Source organism: Artemia sp. Qi Xiang Cuo, chromosome 2, assembly GCF_049724085.1.
Source record: "Artemia sp. Qi Xiang Cuo chromosome 2, ASM4972408v1, whole genome shotgun sequence".
Lineage (NCBI taxonomy): Eukaryota > Metazoa > Arthropoda > Branchiopoda > Anostraca > Artemiidae > Artemia > Artemia sp. Qi Xiang Cuo.
In genome coordinates, this window is record NC_142795.1 from 8,382,696 (window position 1) to 8,400,207 (window position 17,512).

A 17,512-nucleotide genomic window follows, 5' to 3' on the forward strand; every position below is an offset into this window, starting at 1 on the left:
TCTAATTGATTTACGTCTGTCTGTCTTCGCCATGTATTATTATGGTGACGTGGATGTCCTGTGTCAGTGACGCTTGCTGGCACTGACTGTCATATTGGCTTATATTGGCTTTGGCGAGTATTTGGGTTTTCAAATCGGTAATTAATTTGTCTGTTGGGGGGAGGGTTATACAAGTTTGGTTGGTACGTGTTGTAAGGTACTCATTTGCGCAATCCCCCTGGCTATAGCCTATTGCACGACCGGTGCTAATATTTGTTCTTCCGAACAAATGGTTGCCGTAATTTTGCGTGTTACCGACAGCGATTCTTGGTATGCGATTGGGGACATAACGGCTCTCTCTTGCGATATGCCCAACACGATTACAATTATAGCACCTTATTATTGTAGGGTTATTTTCGTAATTGGATTGTTTGATAGGCTGAAAACGTACTGTTTTCTGCCTAGCGAGTTCTTGAGTTTTATTTCTTTGTGGTATTGGGGAGTTATCCATTGAAAAGAAATTGGGGGACGCCTGATCAATCTTGAAGTTTATGTTCGCATTTGAATCGCCTAGGCTATTAATTTTTGCTTTACTGTGATTTACGACCATCGTGTCGACTTCGATCAATCGCTCTACCTCCTGAACTGCGAGATCCAACGTCGGAATATTTTTGGATATTACCACTCTATATAGTTTTTGGGGTAACCCTTGCAAAAAGGTATTTAGTATGACTTTTTCATACAGTTGCCCCGAACCACTTCCGTATTTTGCCTCTACAGAAATACGTATATTTTTAAGGTATTCTCTTATACTTTGTGAAAAGTCAAAGCTCACTGTTCCGTGTTTTAATTTATTTATGGAACTGGTTTCTATAAACCTATCTTTAAATGCTTTTAACAAGTTATCAACCGTATTTATTGGCAAGTTGGCATTATTGCCTATGGTATGTTCAATCTGTTTTAGAAAGGTTAAGGAATGGCCTTTTAATCATAGTAGGAGCATATTGACTAACGCTTCTAGCTCTGTTTTTGTTAGTTGTACAAACTGGGCCAACTGGATATTAAATTCGTCAATATCTGATTGACTATTGTACTCCGTGATAGATTTTGCTATTTGTATATTTTTCGCGACCAACGTTTGTGCTATTAATTGTTCTTCTAAATATTCAGACATTTTTTTTGTATAAATTTTATTTTTTCACTTAACTTATTTTGGGGGAGGTTATTATCTCCTAAGAGATATTTTAAAGGGTTTCCTGTCGTAGCTTAGCGGTTATAGGCCTAATCACTTTACTTATATGTCTGTATCTCTCTAATAATCAAATTCGAATTACAAAGTTTATAGCGTAATTAGTTCGCAATTTTTCTTCCTATTCCGACTGTGCCATTTGTAGCGATGAAAGCTTTAGGGTCGTGGTTATAAATATTGACTGCGTCAAATGTAATATCGTACCTTAAAGCTGAGAACTTACAATTTATAGGTTCTCCGATATCGCCGCTTATAGCACTAAAGATTGTGTCAACTTCGCTAGCGCCGCCCTCAATTAATGGGAGAAAATAGAATATGTAGACATATAAATGTGGCCTCTTTTTCTTGAGCTATCTTGAGATCAGATTCCCTGGGAACGTCCTTGGAGATTTAACTTAATTAGAGGAAGTCGGAATTATCTTTAGAAAGAAGGAACTTTATTTTGGTATTTTAAATATATCGCATTTTGCTCATGGTACACAACAACAAAAAATAATACATTATACACACATCGATCTTTACTATAAAAATGTCACGCATTCCAATAACTTTCAACTGTTAAAAAGGGTACAAGGCCTTTAAATTTCTAATCGAATGAGCCCTTTTTGAGTTTCTACGACAACACTTTCTATAAACACCTTATATGCCCCCAGGGCATAAATTACAACCCTTACCCTAAAAGCTGTGAGGGTAGTTGTCATCCCCTAAGACCTAATTTCCAGAACTTTCAACTACGTCAAACAAAGTAGTTATCTCAAAATTTTGATTGGATATGTCTGGGATAATTGTGGGCGTGATAAGTGCGTTAGTCGCTCTCCAATCAGTTTCAACTATTAAAAAAGGCACTAGCCCTTTCAATTTCTAATCAAATGAGCCCTTTTGTAGTTTCTATGACAAAACTTTCAAAAACCTTATATGCCCCCAGGGCATAACTTACAACTCTTGCCCTGAGAGCTGGGGGGGGTGTCATCCTCAAAGACCTAATTTCCAGGTTTTCTGCAAGGTTGAACAAAATGGATATCTGAAAATTTTGATTGGATGTGTTTGGAGGAATGGCGGGCGTGAGAGGGAGTTTAATTAGCGTCTACTCACTTTCAACTATCAAAAAGAGCACTAGTCCTCTCAATTTCCAATTGAATGAGCCCCTTTTGAAGTTTTTATTATAACTTTATTTCCAAAGATCTTATATACTCACAGGGTATAACTTAAAACCTTTGCCATAGGGACTCTGGGGAGTTTGTCATCCTTAAACAGATAATTTCCAGAACTTTCAACCACGTTGGACAAAATGGCTATCTCTATACTATGATTGAATTTGTTTAAGGAAATGTTGGCCGTGAGAGGGGGGTTCATTACTCTCCACTCACTTTCGACTTTTAAAAAGGGGAATTCCAAGTTCCAATCAAATGAGCCCTTTTTGACGTTTCTACAACAACTTTCTATATAAACCTTATATGCCCCCAGGGCATAAATTACAACCCGTGCACTGAGGGCTCTGATGGGGTTATCATCCGAAAAAACCTAATTTCTAGGACTTTTGACTACGTGGAATAAAATGGAAATCTCAAAATTTTGATTGGATGTGTTTGGGGAAATGGTGGGTGTTAGAGGGGGGTTAGTTGCCCTTTAATCACTTTCGACTATTAAAAAGGGCACTAGCCATTTCAATTTCCAATCAAATATGGAAATTGCCCCAGGGCATAACTTACAACCCTTGCCCTGAAGTCTGTGGGGGAGTGTCCTCCTCGAAAACATAATTTCTATCTGGAAACAAACTATGCTGAACAAAATGGCTATCTCAAAATTTTGATGGAATGTGTTTTGGGAAATGGTGGGGGGGGGCTAGTTGCCCTCCAATCACTATCGACTATTAAAAAGGGCAGTAGCCCTTTTAATTTTTAATCAAATGAGCCTTTTTTGACGTTTCTATGACAACGCTTTCTATGAAAAGCTTATATACCCCCAGGGCATAACTTAAAACCCTTGCCCCGAGGGTTTTGGGGGAGTGTCCTCCTCAAAAACATATTTTCTATCTGGAAATCAACTACGCTGAACAAAATAGTTATCACAAAATTTTAATTTGATGGGTTTGGGGGAATGATGGGCGTAGGGGGGTGCTTGTTGCCCTCCAATCACTTTCGACTATTAAAAAGGGCACAAGCCACTCAAATTTCCAGTTGAATCAGCCCTTTTCGGAGTTTCTACGACAACTTTTTCGATACAAAGAACCCTGCTCTAAAGAAAAAAAATGATACATTATGGCAACATCGTTCTTATATGCCCTCAGGGTATAGCTTAAAGCCCTTGCCCCGAGGGTTGCTGCGGAGTGTCCTTCTCAAAAACATATTTTCTATCTGGAAATCAACTACGCTTAACAAAATAGCCATCTCAAAATTTTGATTGGATGTGTTTTGGGGAGCGATGGGTGTGCGGAGGGACTAGTTACTAAACTTCCTATTCAAATGTCATCACGTTATGGCGTTTTTCAAATAAAACTTATTTTACCTTGATTGCCCTTATAAATTCATTCTTAGTTTTCCTTTCCAATCTCAAACTAGTGTTATCTTTAACTTTTCCATTATTACAGCCTGACCTAGCAGAAATAGTAGTAGAGTTTAGCAAAATATCTTACGTTATTTCTTCTTCTTCTTCTATTTCACAGCAGGCGGGCTATTCAGTTAGTACTATTTAGCCCTTTTCTTTTTGCTTCACTCTGTGGGCTACAGAGCTACTGGCTTGGTCGTCTCTTATTTATTAGATATTCTCAGATATCTTTCAGTAGATCTTTTGACTCAAGGAGTTCAAATATAATACAATAGATATCGATTTCTGTGCTCTGTGTGCAGGTATAGTTGGCTAGGCTCTTGGCTGATAATGAGATTTTGTGGTGTTTGAAGCATTTTAACAGTTTAGAAAGCAAGGTATGTTGTGCAGACGTCAGCATATTATATTCAAATAGGCAATGGTCAATTGTTTCATTATTCATATTACAATGCCTGCAAAGAGGGGACAGGGGAATTGAACCACTTGAATTAGAAAATCAAGGACAGTGATAAAAAATTATCATTGTTCTAATTAATTATCAACTGTGACAATGATTATAATAGTATCAGGAGCCAGGGCTTCATCTTTGTCTCAGCACTTGGCATGCGACAAGCCTATATATATTTGATTCTCTAATTGCATCAGCATAATCATCTTGCCATTCTTTGTTTTTAAGTCATGAGGTGTCCAATCAGTGATTTAAATCAAATTAAGAAATTTTAGTGTGACTTCAATTCCTCCTTCCTGTTAATGCGTCAAAGTATCATTCATTTCATCAGATTTGTTTTCTCCTGGGACTCGTTTTGATTTTCACAATTGCTTTTCTTCTAACCACAGATTTTGTTTATGATACAATGTTACAATCCATATCCATTATCTTCTAACTGAAGATGATCATCCGTAGATTTTGTGTCATTATGTTTATTTGGGATTCATTGTGATGCTTGTTGTCACTTGTCTTTTAGCTGCAAATCTTGTTGCACTTCATATTTGTGCATCCTTGTGTATTACCTTGTGAAATTTGGGACATGTCATAGATACTAAAACCAATTCCTCCCTCCTGTTTATCCACCGACTCACATGCTAAACTAACATATTTCTTCATTCCATTGTAATTTTGCTTTGTCTTCTCACTGTAGATTTCATTTTGCAATTCTTTCATGTGCAGTTCAATGTGATTTTGCTGTTCCTTGTTTCATGGCACCTTCTGCAATTTTGTAATTTTTAAATTACAAAAATGTGCAATTTTGTAAATTCTATTTCTTGTAATTTGTCTCCTTGTGCAATTTTGCAGTTGATTAAGTTGAAACATACATATATGTCTCAAATATAGTAAAAATTGGCGATTCAATAAAAAAAATTACAACCATATGTGGTTGTGTATTTTTTGGTTGTAGCAAATAAATAAAAAAAAACTAAAGTGAGAACTCACCAAAATAAGCTAAAAACCAATGGCACCAAATAGCTGAAGAAAATTTAACCATCTTTTGAGTGTGTAGTTGGTTTTGGATACTTATATTTTGCAAGCTGACCAATGATCTGCATAGCACAGGTACCAATATCCTGATTCTCTGCCTTTGGCTGAGAGTGCAATGTGTGGTTGGGGGGAAAATAATCTGATGCTTCCTGTTTTTTCCCCCATATTTCTCCAGGTGCCCATTTAGAGTTGGGTCGACTCTTGGTTAGGCTTACAGGGTCACAGCACTGACCCCCATTGCCAACCAAATAACCAGCAACACCAGGACTCAAACCCCATCCTCACCAACAAAATATTTCAAGTCTAGCGTGCTAACCTCTCGGCTAGGACGTCGGTTTTTCGATAGATTTCAATCAAATATATGAACAAAAACATACAAGTACAAAAGCAAAGGTGTAGAAAAATTCAATTAGTATTGAACAGTCACAACACTACTAATGACAAGTCACTGTGGCGCCAATCCGCCTGAGACCAACTCAGCTATGCAGGCTCCTCCTCCATTCCAATTTCTTCAAAGTCTTCCTCTTTACACCTTCCCAGGAATTACCCATTCCCATAAGTCTATCCCTACGACTTCATCCTACCCCTTTGGGAATGACCTGTTTCTTCTTTGGCCCTTTTTTGATGGCTGACTGACAAGGACAATCTGTGGTAATCTATCATTTGCAAAACGTGTCCCAGTCATCTCAACCTTTTTCTCATTACAACCCTAGAAAGCTTGTCAATGATTATAGCCCTAACAGCCAATAGTTTGTGAGATAATTAGGCTCCACTGATAAAAACAAATAATTTGGCTTCAATGATGTTTTTTATAAGAGCGTCATGATAATGACTGACTATTTTTCAAATATTTTATCTGGGGGTGAGGGGTATAATTGAAAAGATCGATAATTGAGGTTTTAGGGACAACATCCTGGTAGTTTTTCCGATTTTTTTTTTTTTTTTTTTTTTTTTGAAGAAGCATCATAACCAAAGTTATCCCTACCTACTCCAGAAGGACTGACTGTGCGTTTATCTATCTTTTAAATTATGTATCTTTTTACATGTGTAATTAAGTATTGTATCTTATTTTTTTTAGGAATAGGTCAGACTCTAAGAAAGCTCCTAACAGCAGTGAGCTTGAACTCGATACGTCAAATTCTAGAAACAGTGTATGGCTTTTGAAAGTCCCAAAGAATATTTCAAGCAGATGGGAGAAGTCAAAATCGGACATGCCTGTTGCAACTTTAAAGATTGCTAAAACTCCTGGTCAGAAACCATCGGTTTCTCTATCTCTCAGAAGAAGCAATGAGACTAGAAGGGATTTGATACCAAAAGACTATAAGATGCTTATTACTCCTATTCAGAATCAGTCACTTGGTGATTTTTACGAATATCGGCGGGATAAAAAAGAGGACTTCCTGTCTGATGGTGTTAAAATATATATGGCTGGGAAAGTGATGCAACGTTTAGAGTGTCAAGCTGCTACGTCTGTTGAGTATATGACACTGAAAAAAAATGCTATATTTGAAGCTGCTAAACCAGCGCGTATGACTCAGCCATTGGAGAGGGCAATTGTTAATCCAAAGCCAGTGGCTTCTCATAAAGAGCTTATTGAATATGAACAGAGAAAGAAAGCTGAAGGAAAGAAACAGCGTGATGACAAGAATGTGGTTACAGACAAACTATTTAAGGCCTTTGGAGAGCATCAGTACTATATTCTAAGAGACTTGGTGAAACTGACAAATCAACCAGTAACATATTTGAAAGAGATCTTGAATGAGTACTGTGTCTATAATACAAAGGCACCACATAAAAATATGTGGCAGCTCAAAAAGGAATATTCTAATTATACAGCATCTGACGAGTAGAAGTGTGTGCAAAGACTTTTGTGTGTTTATTCCCAGAAATATGGAAGTATTTCAGATGTCAATATGACCAAGTCCACTTTTGTAGTTTTTGAGGTTTTAAAACCGAGGCATTCTGTGTATTCCCAAGTATATTGTTCAACAATGAAAACTAATGTAAAAATAGCTGTATGTTATACATTTTATAAATAGTTTCTATACATATAAATATATATATATATATATATATATATATATATATATATATATATATATATATATATATATATATATATATATATATATATATATATATATATATATATATATATAGTATAAATAATCTTATATAATCTTATATTTGAAAATAAACAAGTATAATAAAACAAAAATATAGTTTACACATGTTTTTATATATTACTTACTAAATTTTCTTATTAGAAGCCATTTTGGCTAAGTTCATTTTAAAATTTACTTAAATATTTTTTGTATTCAATAACATAAGTAAAAGACCAACAATTTTCTCAATGCTTTCCCTATCAGATGAATATTATGTTTGTAGGCTTGTTCACTTTGTCTTTAAATGGTTTGTTTATTCATACGAAAGTGGCTGTTACAAAGTATTATTTTCACAACAAAATTGTCCGTGACCAAAATAACTCTTAAATTTTAAGTTATGTAAATACTGTTGAGAATAAATTTTGAAAAATGGGATGTATTTGATGTATTTTTATTATAAGTAATTTGTATATTTATTTTACTGGTAGCTTAGTTATGCTGGCATTGTTGATTGCTAATATTTTGAACATCTTTTCTTTTGCCTCTACTTTTCATCTATGGATTTATTTGTGCATTTAAATTAAAAAGATGATTTACCAGGACAAGCGCCTTGCTAGGATATCAAATCCTGTTTTGACACTTGTCATTTATTATAGTGCCCATGTCCTCTGTATGTAGTCCAATGTCACACTTGATACGACTTTTTTTTTTTTATCTAAGACTCTTTGCTTATTTGTAATCTAATTTGTCCCTATTTCTCTATTGTTCCTTCACTTTACTACCTATCTATCTTACCTCCTACTCGACGTTCCATAGCTTTCCACTTTTATAATTCCTCACATACATAATTTTTTCTCTCCTAGTACGTTTTATCTATCTTTTTCCTAAAACTTTTTTTTATTCATACGATTCTCCATCCATTAATTTACTGTACAATAATTTCAATTATTGTACAAATTACTGTACAATAATTATGTAATACATTATAACACTGCAAAAATAATTCAGGTCTTACAGTTCAACGAAAAAATTCGAATGTCTTGGTGTTGTGTGTGTGTGTGTTTGTGTGTTTTTGTGTGTATGTGTTTTGTGAGTGTGTGTATTTTCGTGTGTTTTTGTGTGTGCGTGTGTGTTTGTTTGTGTGTTTTGTGTTTGTGTGTCTTTTTGTGTGCGCGCGCGTTTGTGTTTATGTGTGTGTTTTTTTGGTGTGTGTGTTTTTTTGTGTTTGTGTTTGTTTTTGTGTGTGTGTGTGTTTTTATGTGCTTGTTTCTGTGTTTGTGTGTGTGTGTGTGTTTGTGTGTGTTTTGTGTTTGTGTTTTTGTGTGTGTGTGTGTTTGTGTGTGTATGTGTTTGTGTGTGCATGTGAGTGTGTTTTAGTGTGTGTGTTTTTTTGTTTCTGTGTGTGTTTTTTTTGTGTGTGTTTTTTTGTTTGTGTCTATTTGTGTATGTGTCTGTATATTTTTGAGTGTGTGTGTTTTGTGTTTGTGTGTGTTTTAGTGTGTCTGTGTGTGTTTTTGTGTGTGTGTGTTTTGTTTGTGTGTGTTTTTGCGTGTGTATGTTTGTGGGCATGTGTGTGTTTGTTTGTGTTTCAAACTTTAGAAGACACTTTCAATGATAATGACGGGTACCTTAGGGGGGCTAGAGAGTAGTTATGGTGTGGTATTGTGGCTTGAATTCCTTGCAAAAACCCGAATGAATGACAAGAAGCAAAACTTTTAACAAGAAATGCCTGAAAAGTGTTTTGGGGGAAATGGAGCGATGTTATAGGGGAGCCAAAGGGGGGCAGTAATATTCTGGCATTGTGAGGTGAAATGCTTAGAGTATCAAACACTAGTAGAGAAAGGGGAGGGCAACTTTTCTCTTTTCAAAAATATGTTGTTTAATGGGATCATTTAGCTTTGTTTCGGATCAAAAAAAGGTTGAAGAGGCCCTAGGGGGCAAAGACTGGTACCAAATGGGTGATAGTGGTCAGTGGAGTGATGAGAGGCTGGTGTCAGTGTGAAAACAGTGTAGCAGCACCATTCCACTCTGGGTCATAAGTATACTTTTGAGTGGTTTGGGTATCTATTCTTCTCGCAAGATGATCTTCCAACCTCACTCATTAGGTTTTATTGCTTAAGATGAGCACCGCCATTATTACGCAGCACCCGTGTTTGTACCGTGTTCAGGGAAATCTCTGAACACGTGTTCCCTGGTCTCCTGGATTCTAGTTTGTAAGATACAATGGCGTCATCCATATGAAACCTGGTCACAAAAATCTCAAGGATCTTGGCAATCTTGGTAATCTTGGCAATACATAAGAAATATTAGAATGCCTGGAATCCCTGGTGATCTGTCAGGGGTGGGAATCTTACCAGCTAGAAAAAGGGATGTTGTGAGGTTAGAGGGCATGTCACAGAAATTCTATGATAATTTCCCTATTATTTATACTTTTGAAATTACCTCAAGCGAGACCATTTTTTAACCTCCTTCTTCGCCTAGCCGAAGTCTGGATTTCGTCCCCAGAATGAGTAGACACTGACAAAACTCGCCCACAGTGCGCGGGATGGGTGGGAACAGGAATTTCTCGAAATAGAATAACCCCCTTGGTGCGTTTTGTTAGTTTTGATAAAAAAAAATTTGCGTTTGGTTGCTTAAGGACTGATAAAAACGGCTCGGTGGACTGGACATTTCCTCGGAGGGGGCCGGTATCATAGTGGAGGGCTGTTGTGGGCTAACAAAAATAAGAAAACATTTAAAAATTAAACACTTGAAATTTACCACTTTGCGCAAAGATAAAAAACATAAATATAAATGACTAGATAAAAAAAGGCAGTGCTGAGCCGGTAGAGGAAAAAACAGGCCCCCTCCTCCCCACAGACGCCCCTCCTCCCCTGGAGTCCTTTCCCCTCATCTTTCATTCAATTACTCAAGTTATTGTTTGTATTTTATCCTTTTATAAGGCACCACAATGCTTAAAAATTGCAGCTATTATCAAGGCGCCCTCTGAAAATGAATGCTAGGTGGAGGGTGAAGCCTATTATTGGGATATTGTGACATATTCATAAATTTAGTTCAATGAAAAAGGGATGTTTCCTTAAAAGCTCTTAAAACGTTTTAAATTTATCTGTAATATCACTCCCCCTCCCCTACTCCCCAGGGTTGCATGCACGGAACCCCTTATTTTCTATAATACGCGGTCACCGTTGAGCCGGGTCGCTTCTTACTTACAGTTACATGTACATAGTGTATCTTGATTAAGTTCAGTATCGCCCCTCAACATTCTTCAAAAGTTTTAACTTAATTCCATTAGCTATTCCTGAGATTTTGCACACGTCATACAAACGGGATGCACGTAGTGTCTTTTGATTAATTTCAACACACACACCCCTCAGCATACTCTAGAAGTTTCAACATCATACCCTTAAAAGTTCGTGAACTATTGCAGACGTGCTATTTTGACAACCAGAATATATATGGTGGCTTTTGGCTCAGATAAACATCAAAATTGACATTTCCTGAAAGTTTGAACTTAATAATTCTAGTCGTTCCTGAGATACTGTAGCGACGCCCATTTGACAACCAGAATGTGCATAGTATCTTTAAGTTAAACATCCCCTCAGTATTCTGTGAATGTTTCAACGGAATATCCTTATTTAATTCTTTTTGAAATATTAAAGATGTGATGTTTGGACAACCTGGATGCATATAGTGCCTTTTGATTTAGTTTGGTATCTCCTTAGCATTCCCTGAAAGATTCAACTTAATGCTCGTAGTTGTACCTGAGATCAATATGGAAAAGCCCTAGATTTTGTGTGTGTGTATTTTTGTTATTGTGTATGTTTTTGTGTGTGTGTGTGTGTTTGTTTCTGTGTTTGTGTGTCTTTGTGTGTGTGTGTTTGTGTGTGTTTTGTGTTTGTGTTTTTTTGTGCGTGTTTTTGTTTGTGTGTGCCTTTTTGTGTGTGTTTTTGTATGAGTGTGTTTTGTGTGTGTATGTGTTTGTGTGTGCATGTGAGTGTGTTTTAGTGTGTGTGTGTTTTTTGTTTCTGTGTGTGTTTTTTTTTTGTGTGTTTGTGTTTTTGTTTGTGTATTTGCGTGTGTGTGTATATTTTTGAGTGTGTGTGTTTTGTGTTTTAGTGTGTCTGTGTGTGTTTTTGTGTGTGTGTATTTGCGTGTGTATGTTTGTGTGTTTCAAACTTTAGAAGACGCTTTCAATGATGATGACGGGTACCTTAGGGGGGCTAGAGAGTAGTTATGGTGTGGTATTGTGGCTTGAATTCCTTGCAAACACCCGAATGAATGACATGAAGCAAAACTTTTAACAAGAAATGCCTGAAAAGTGTTTTGAGGGAAATGGATTGATGTCATAGGGGTGCCAAAGGAGGGCAGTAATATTCTGGCATTGTGAGGTGAAATGCTTAGAGTATCAAACACTAGTAGAGAAAGGGGAGGGCGACTTTTCTCTTTTCAAAAATATGTTGTTTAATGGGATTCTTTAGCTTTGTTTCGGATCAAAAAAAGGTTTAAGAGGCCCTAGGGGGCACAGACTGGTACCAACTAAGTGATAGTGGTCAGTGGAGTGATGAGAGGCTGGTGCCAGTGTGAAAACAGTGTCGCAGCGCCATTCCGCTCTGGGTCATAAGTATACTTTTTAATGGTTTGGGTATCTATTCTTCTCGCAAGATGATCTTCCAACCTCACTCATTAGGTTTTATTGCTTAAGATGAGCACCGCCGTTATTACGCAGCACCCGCGTTTGTACCGTGCTCAGGGAAATTTCCCCCTGGTCTCCTGGATTCTAGTTTGTAAGATACAATGGCGTCATCCATATGAAACCTGGTCACAAAAATCTTAAGGATCTTCCAGAAACACAATATGCCAAAAATTGGTGGTAATCTTGGCAATACATAAGAAATATTAGAATGCCTGGAATCCCTGGTGATCTGTCAGGGCTGGGAATCTTGCCAGATAGAAAAAGGGATGTTGTGAGGTTAGAGGGCATGTCACAGAAATTCTATGATAATTTCCCTATTATTTATACTTTTTAAATTACCTCGAGCGAGACCATTTTTTAACCTCCTTCTTCGCCTAGCCGAAATCTGGATTCCATCCCCAGAATGAGTAAACTCTGACAAAACTCCCCCGCAGTGCGCGGGATGGGTGGGAACTGGAATTTCTCGAAATAGAATTTCCCCCTTGGTGCGTTTTGATGTTTTTGCTAAAAAAAATTTGCATTTGGTTGCTTACGGACTGAGAAAAATGGCTCGGTGGACTGGACATTACCTCGGAGGGGGCCGGTATCATAGTGGAGGGCTGTTGTGGGCTAACAAAAATAAGAAAACATTTAAAAATTAAATACTTGAAATTTAACACTTTGCGCAAAGAAAAAAAACATAAACATAAATTACTAGATAAAAGAAGGCAGTGCTGAGCAGGTAGAGGAAAAAACAGGCCTTCTCCTCACAGACGCCCCTCCTCCCCTGGAGTTCTTTCCCCTCATCTTTCCTTCAATTACTCAAGTTATTGTTTGTATTTTATCCTTTTATAAGGCACCATAATGCTTAAAAATTGCAGGTATTATCAAGGTGCCCTCTGAAAATGAATGCTAGGTGGAGGGTGAAGCCTATTATTGGGATATTGTGACATATTCATAAATTTAGTTCAATGAAAAAGGGATGTTTCCTTAAAAGCTCTTAAAACGTTTTAAATCCATCTGTAATATCACTCCCCCTCCCCTACTCCCCAGGGTTGCATGCTTGAAACCCCTTATTTTCTATAATACGCTGTTCACCGTTTAGCCAGGTCGCTTCTTACTTACAATTACATGTACATAGTGTATCTTGATTAAGTTCAGTATCACCCCTCAACATTCTTCAAAAGTTTTAACTTAATTCCATTAGCTATTCCTGACATTTTGCACACGTCATACAAACGGGATGCACGTAGTGTCTTTTGATTAATTTCAACAGACACCCCCCTCAACATACTCTAGAAGTTTCAAAATCATACCCTTAAAAGTTCCTGAACTATTGCAGACGTGCTATTTTGACAACCAGAATATATATAGTGGCTTTTGGTTTAGATAAACATCAAAATTGACATTTCCTGAAAGTTTGAACTTAATAATTCTAGTCGTTCCTGAGATACTGTAGCGACGCCCATTTGACAACCAGAATGTGCATAGTATCTTTAAGTTAAACATCCCCTCAGTATTCTGTGAATGTTTCAACGGAATATCCTTATTTAATTCTTCTTGAAATATTGAAGATGTGATGTTTGGACAACCTGGATGCACATAGTGCCTTTTGATTTAGTTTGGTATCTCCTTAGCATTCCCTGAAAGATTCAATTTAATGCTCGTAGTTGTACCTGAGATCAATATGGAAATGCCCAGATATGTCTTTTCGACAAATTGGATTAACCCAGTGTCTTTTCATTTAGTGCAACATCCCCCTCAGCATTTTCTTAAAGTTCAAACTTCAAATCCTTAACAGGTCTTTAGATATTTCAGATACGCCCTTTCGAGCACATATATGCTTATAGAGTCTTTTGATTTAGTTCAACATCCTCCTCAATATTCCCTGAAATTTTCAGCTTAATAACCTTAGCCATTGCTGAGATATTGCAGCTAAGCCCTTCGAATACCTAGATTTTCACCAGCAAGATACACTTACACTCTTTTAATATGATTCAATAGTTTTAGTTGAAGTAGTAGAAGTAGTACTAGTAGTAGTTGCAGTCGCAAGCAGTTGCAGTCACAAGTAGTCATATTTATAATAGTCGTAGTCGTAGCTAGTCATGGTCGCCAGTTGTCAAAAGTAGCTGTAATCGCAAGTGTTCCCAGTCGCAGTTACAAGTTGCCTTAGTAGCAGTGGCAAGTAGTCGTAGTCACAAGTAGTTGCAGTCGTAGATGCAAGTAGTCATGATTTCTGTTTTGGTTTCGAAACGTTGGGAAATTTATTAGGTTGCCAAGTGATTGATATGTACAGCTCTTTGTCCTAATGATTTGAAAAGTACCAAAAATCAGGAATAAAACAAGATTGAAAATGAGACTTCGTGCTTCAATTCACAATTAGAGCGAATATAGCCTTGCCAACCAAGCTTCGATTCACAAATAGAGGGAATATAGCCTTGCCAACAAAGCGACTTCGTGATTAGATTCACAATTAGAGGGAATATAGCCTTGGCAACCAAGCGACTTCGTGCTTTGATTCAAATTTAGAAGGAATATAGCCTTGCAAAACATGCGCCTACGTGCTTTGATTCATATTTAGAGGGAATATAGCCTTGCCAATCAAGCTACTTCGTGCTTTGATTCACAATTAGAGTGAATATACCCTTGCCAACCAAGCGACTTCATGCTTTGATTCACATTTAGAGGGAATATAGCCTTGGCAATCAAGCGCCTACGTGCTTCGATTCATAATTAAAGAGAATATAGCCATGCCAACCAAGCATCACCTGCCAGCTGCAAAAGTGAATTTTTAGAGCATAGTTTTGGGAAAAAATGGTCTTTGACCTTAGCCAAAACAGTCTGCCTTATTTAATTATGTGTAACCAGTTGTTTTTTTTCCTTTTTTTTTTATTATAAATTGCCGTGAGCCACAGTCCGATAGAGAAGCTATTGATAAAGGAGTATCAAACTTACTGTAAATTTTGCCCAAAAAAATGCTAGAACACGATATACTGAAAGTCTACAGATAAGAAAAGCTTTTTTTTCAAGTACCCCCTTCCGTCCCCCCTCCGAGAAAATACTCTTGTTAAAGGTTTCTACATACTTTGCCTGTGCAATACACCTTAGACGGTTCTTTTTTTTATGGTAATTAGTTCGTTCCTAATATTTTCTGTCTTTATTGGTAAATGCAAATGCTCTTGAAGAACAGTCCCTGAACTTGTAAAAATAGTGGCTTCGCCTAGAAAAACATTCCTTTTGGCCTCTCTCTTTTTCAAGTAGGGAATGTCAAGATGACCTTTGTTGCTTTCTACTGTTACATTCAGACAAACAATTCTTGCATTGTTTGTCAATATATTCGATGACAGATAGCCGATCTGAAGTAGGTCATTATCATAGTCTGAACTTATTCTAAGTTGTGGTAAGACTGGATGATAGTAAGATAAGACAAGGAAACTTAACACCTTGTATGAGTTCAATGTCTTTGGAACCAGGGACAGAGAAAGAAATTACTAAAATTGTTATGAGATTGAAAAATTCTTCGTCGTCTGGCCCTGATAATATTCCTACTAAAGTAATTAAGTTCATACTTGCTTCCATTATTTCTCCCTTAACAAAACTTATTAACCTCTCCTTTCAGCATTGTATTTTCCCGAGTAGTCTCAAGGGCGCTTGATTCATCATATTGTATAAGGGGGGACACGAAATGATCCAGCCAACTATCGGCCAAATTTTTAGCAAAGTTTAGCAAAATATTTGAGAAGGTGATACTTTCTCGTCTTAATAATTTTCTTAGTTCTACAGATTTTTTTCAAGATTTTCAATTTGGTTTTCGAGCAAAGCATTCGACTGAGCATGCTTGTGCAGTTTTACTTAATTATCTTCACTCTGCCCTAGACTCCCTTTTGATTCCTGCTGCTTTGTTTCTGGATGTTTGTAAAGCCATTGATTCCTTAACCCACAGTGTTCTTCTATTTAAACTTTCTCATTTTGGCATAAGAGGTAGTGCGTTTTATTGGTTCAAGTCTGGTAGAATAATTTCTGTTGATCCACTTTTTCGCTCACCATCAAGTGTTGACCAGGGGGTCCCTCAAGGGTCTGTTTTAGGGCAGTTTCTGTTTTTAATTCATATAAATGACCTAATTTTTGCAGTTAGAAATAAAAATCATCTTTATTGCTGTCGTCTATGTCGTCCAACATTTCCCGTACCCATAACTATAGTTTGCATACCTCGGATTCTCTTGTTACTTTTGCCGATGATACCACTCTTATTATTTCTGGGAGGACAGAGGATGAGGTTCGTACAAAGTTAGCGGACCTCTTCGAGAGAGTTTCAATTTGGTTTGATGGTAACTCTCTTGCCTTAAATGTTTCTAAAACTAGTTTTTTAATTTTTTTCTCGCATATCGCAGGCTTGTGCTCAATTATCTGAAATTCACCTATCCAACGACTTTATTAGTAGACCAAAGGATGGCCATGTCCGTTTCCTAGGTATCCTACTAGATGAAAATTTATCTTTTAAACACCATATTGATTTGATTAAAATGAAGGTATGCAGAAACCTCGGTATTCTAAGAAAACCAAAACATATCCTTTCTGGACACCCTCGCCCGGGGTCATAAATACAGGCGGAGGAGGAAGAAGGCCCCTCAATGTTGAAGTAAATCAATAAATTAGGCTAGACATTAGTTTTACAAAGTAATATTGAAGTAAATCAATAAATTGGGCTAGATATTAGTTTTATATTAGTTTTACATTAGTTTTACAAGCTAGTGTTGAAGTAAATCAATAAAACAGGCCACACATTAGTTTTACATTAGTTTTTACATTAGTTTCAAAAGCTAATGTTGAATTAAATCAATAAATTTGGATGGACGTTAGTTAAACAAGCTGATGTTTAGTTACATTAAATAAGAAAACCAAAAAGTATGCTGTATAACTTTGTTCATACTTCCCTATAATAATTTGATATTTAAAAAGTCATACAGAAGACTATACCATTTTCCATGTTTAAAGAAAACATAATATTTTTAATTGATTTCATTTTCATGTTCCTGGCCTCCCCCAGGCCATTTAGCGTGTAGGGCGATAGGGGAATGCTCTTCAGATATGTAGGGTACCTCCATAGGAGGCACGGACCAAGGAGGGACCTTGTCCCTAGGGGTCCATAATTGAAACAGGGGCACCCTCGCCCGGGGTCATAAATACAGGCGGAGGAGGAAGAAGGCCCCTCAAATGTACACTCAAAAAGGCCCACTGGTTTTTCTACAAGTCCCATGAGTTGCAAACCTTCTCCCAGTAATTGGTGAAATTGCATGGTGATCCAGAACACCATCGCGGGAGGATCCTCTATAGGAGGACAACTGCGGCAGGGCGTAAGATCCAGGTCTATGGACAACGGCCTCTGAAAAGGGCTGCCTCGACCCTTTCGGGGTACCTGCAAGACTGGGGACCTTGTGGTCAACTCTATTCCCACTTGAAGAGTGGCACCCCTCGAGGAAATTATA

The 17,512-nt window shown here is 37.1% G+C and overlaps 1 pseudogene; it reads left to right on the forward strand.

The window, feature by feature from the left end:
- Positions 1-268: 268 nt before the first annotated feature.
- Positions 269-7,263, forward strand: LOC148954871 (general transcription factor IIF subunit 2 pseudogene; annotated as a pseudogene).
- Positions 7,264-17,512: the final 10,249 nt, after the last annotated feature.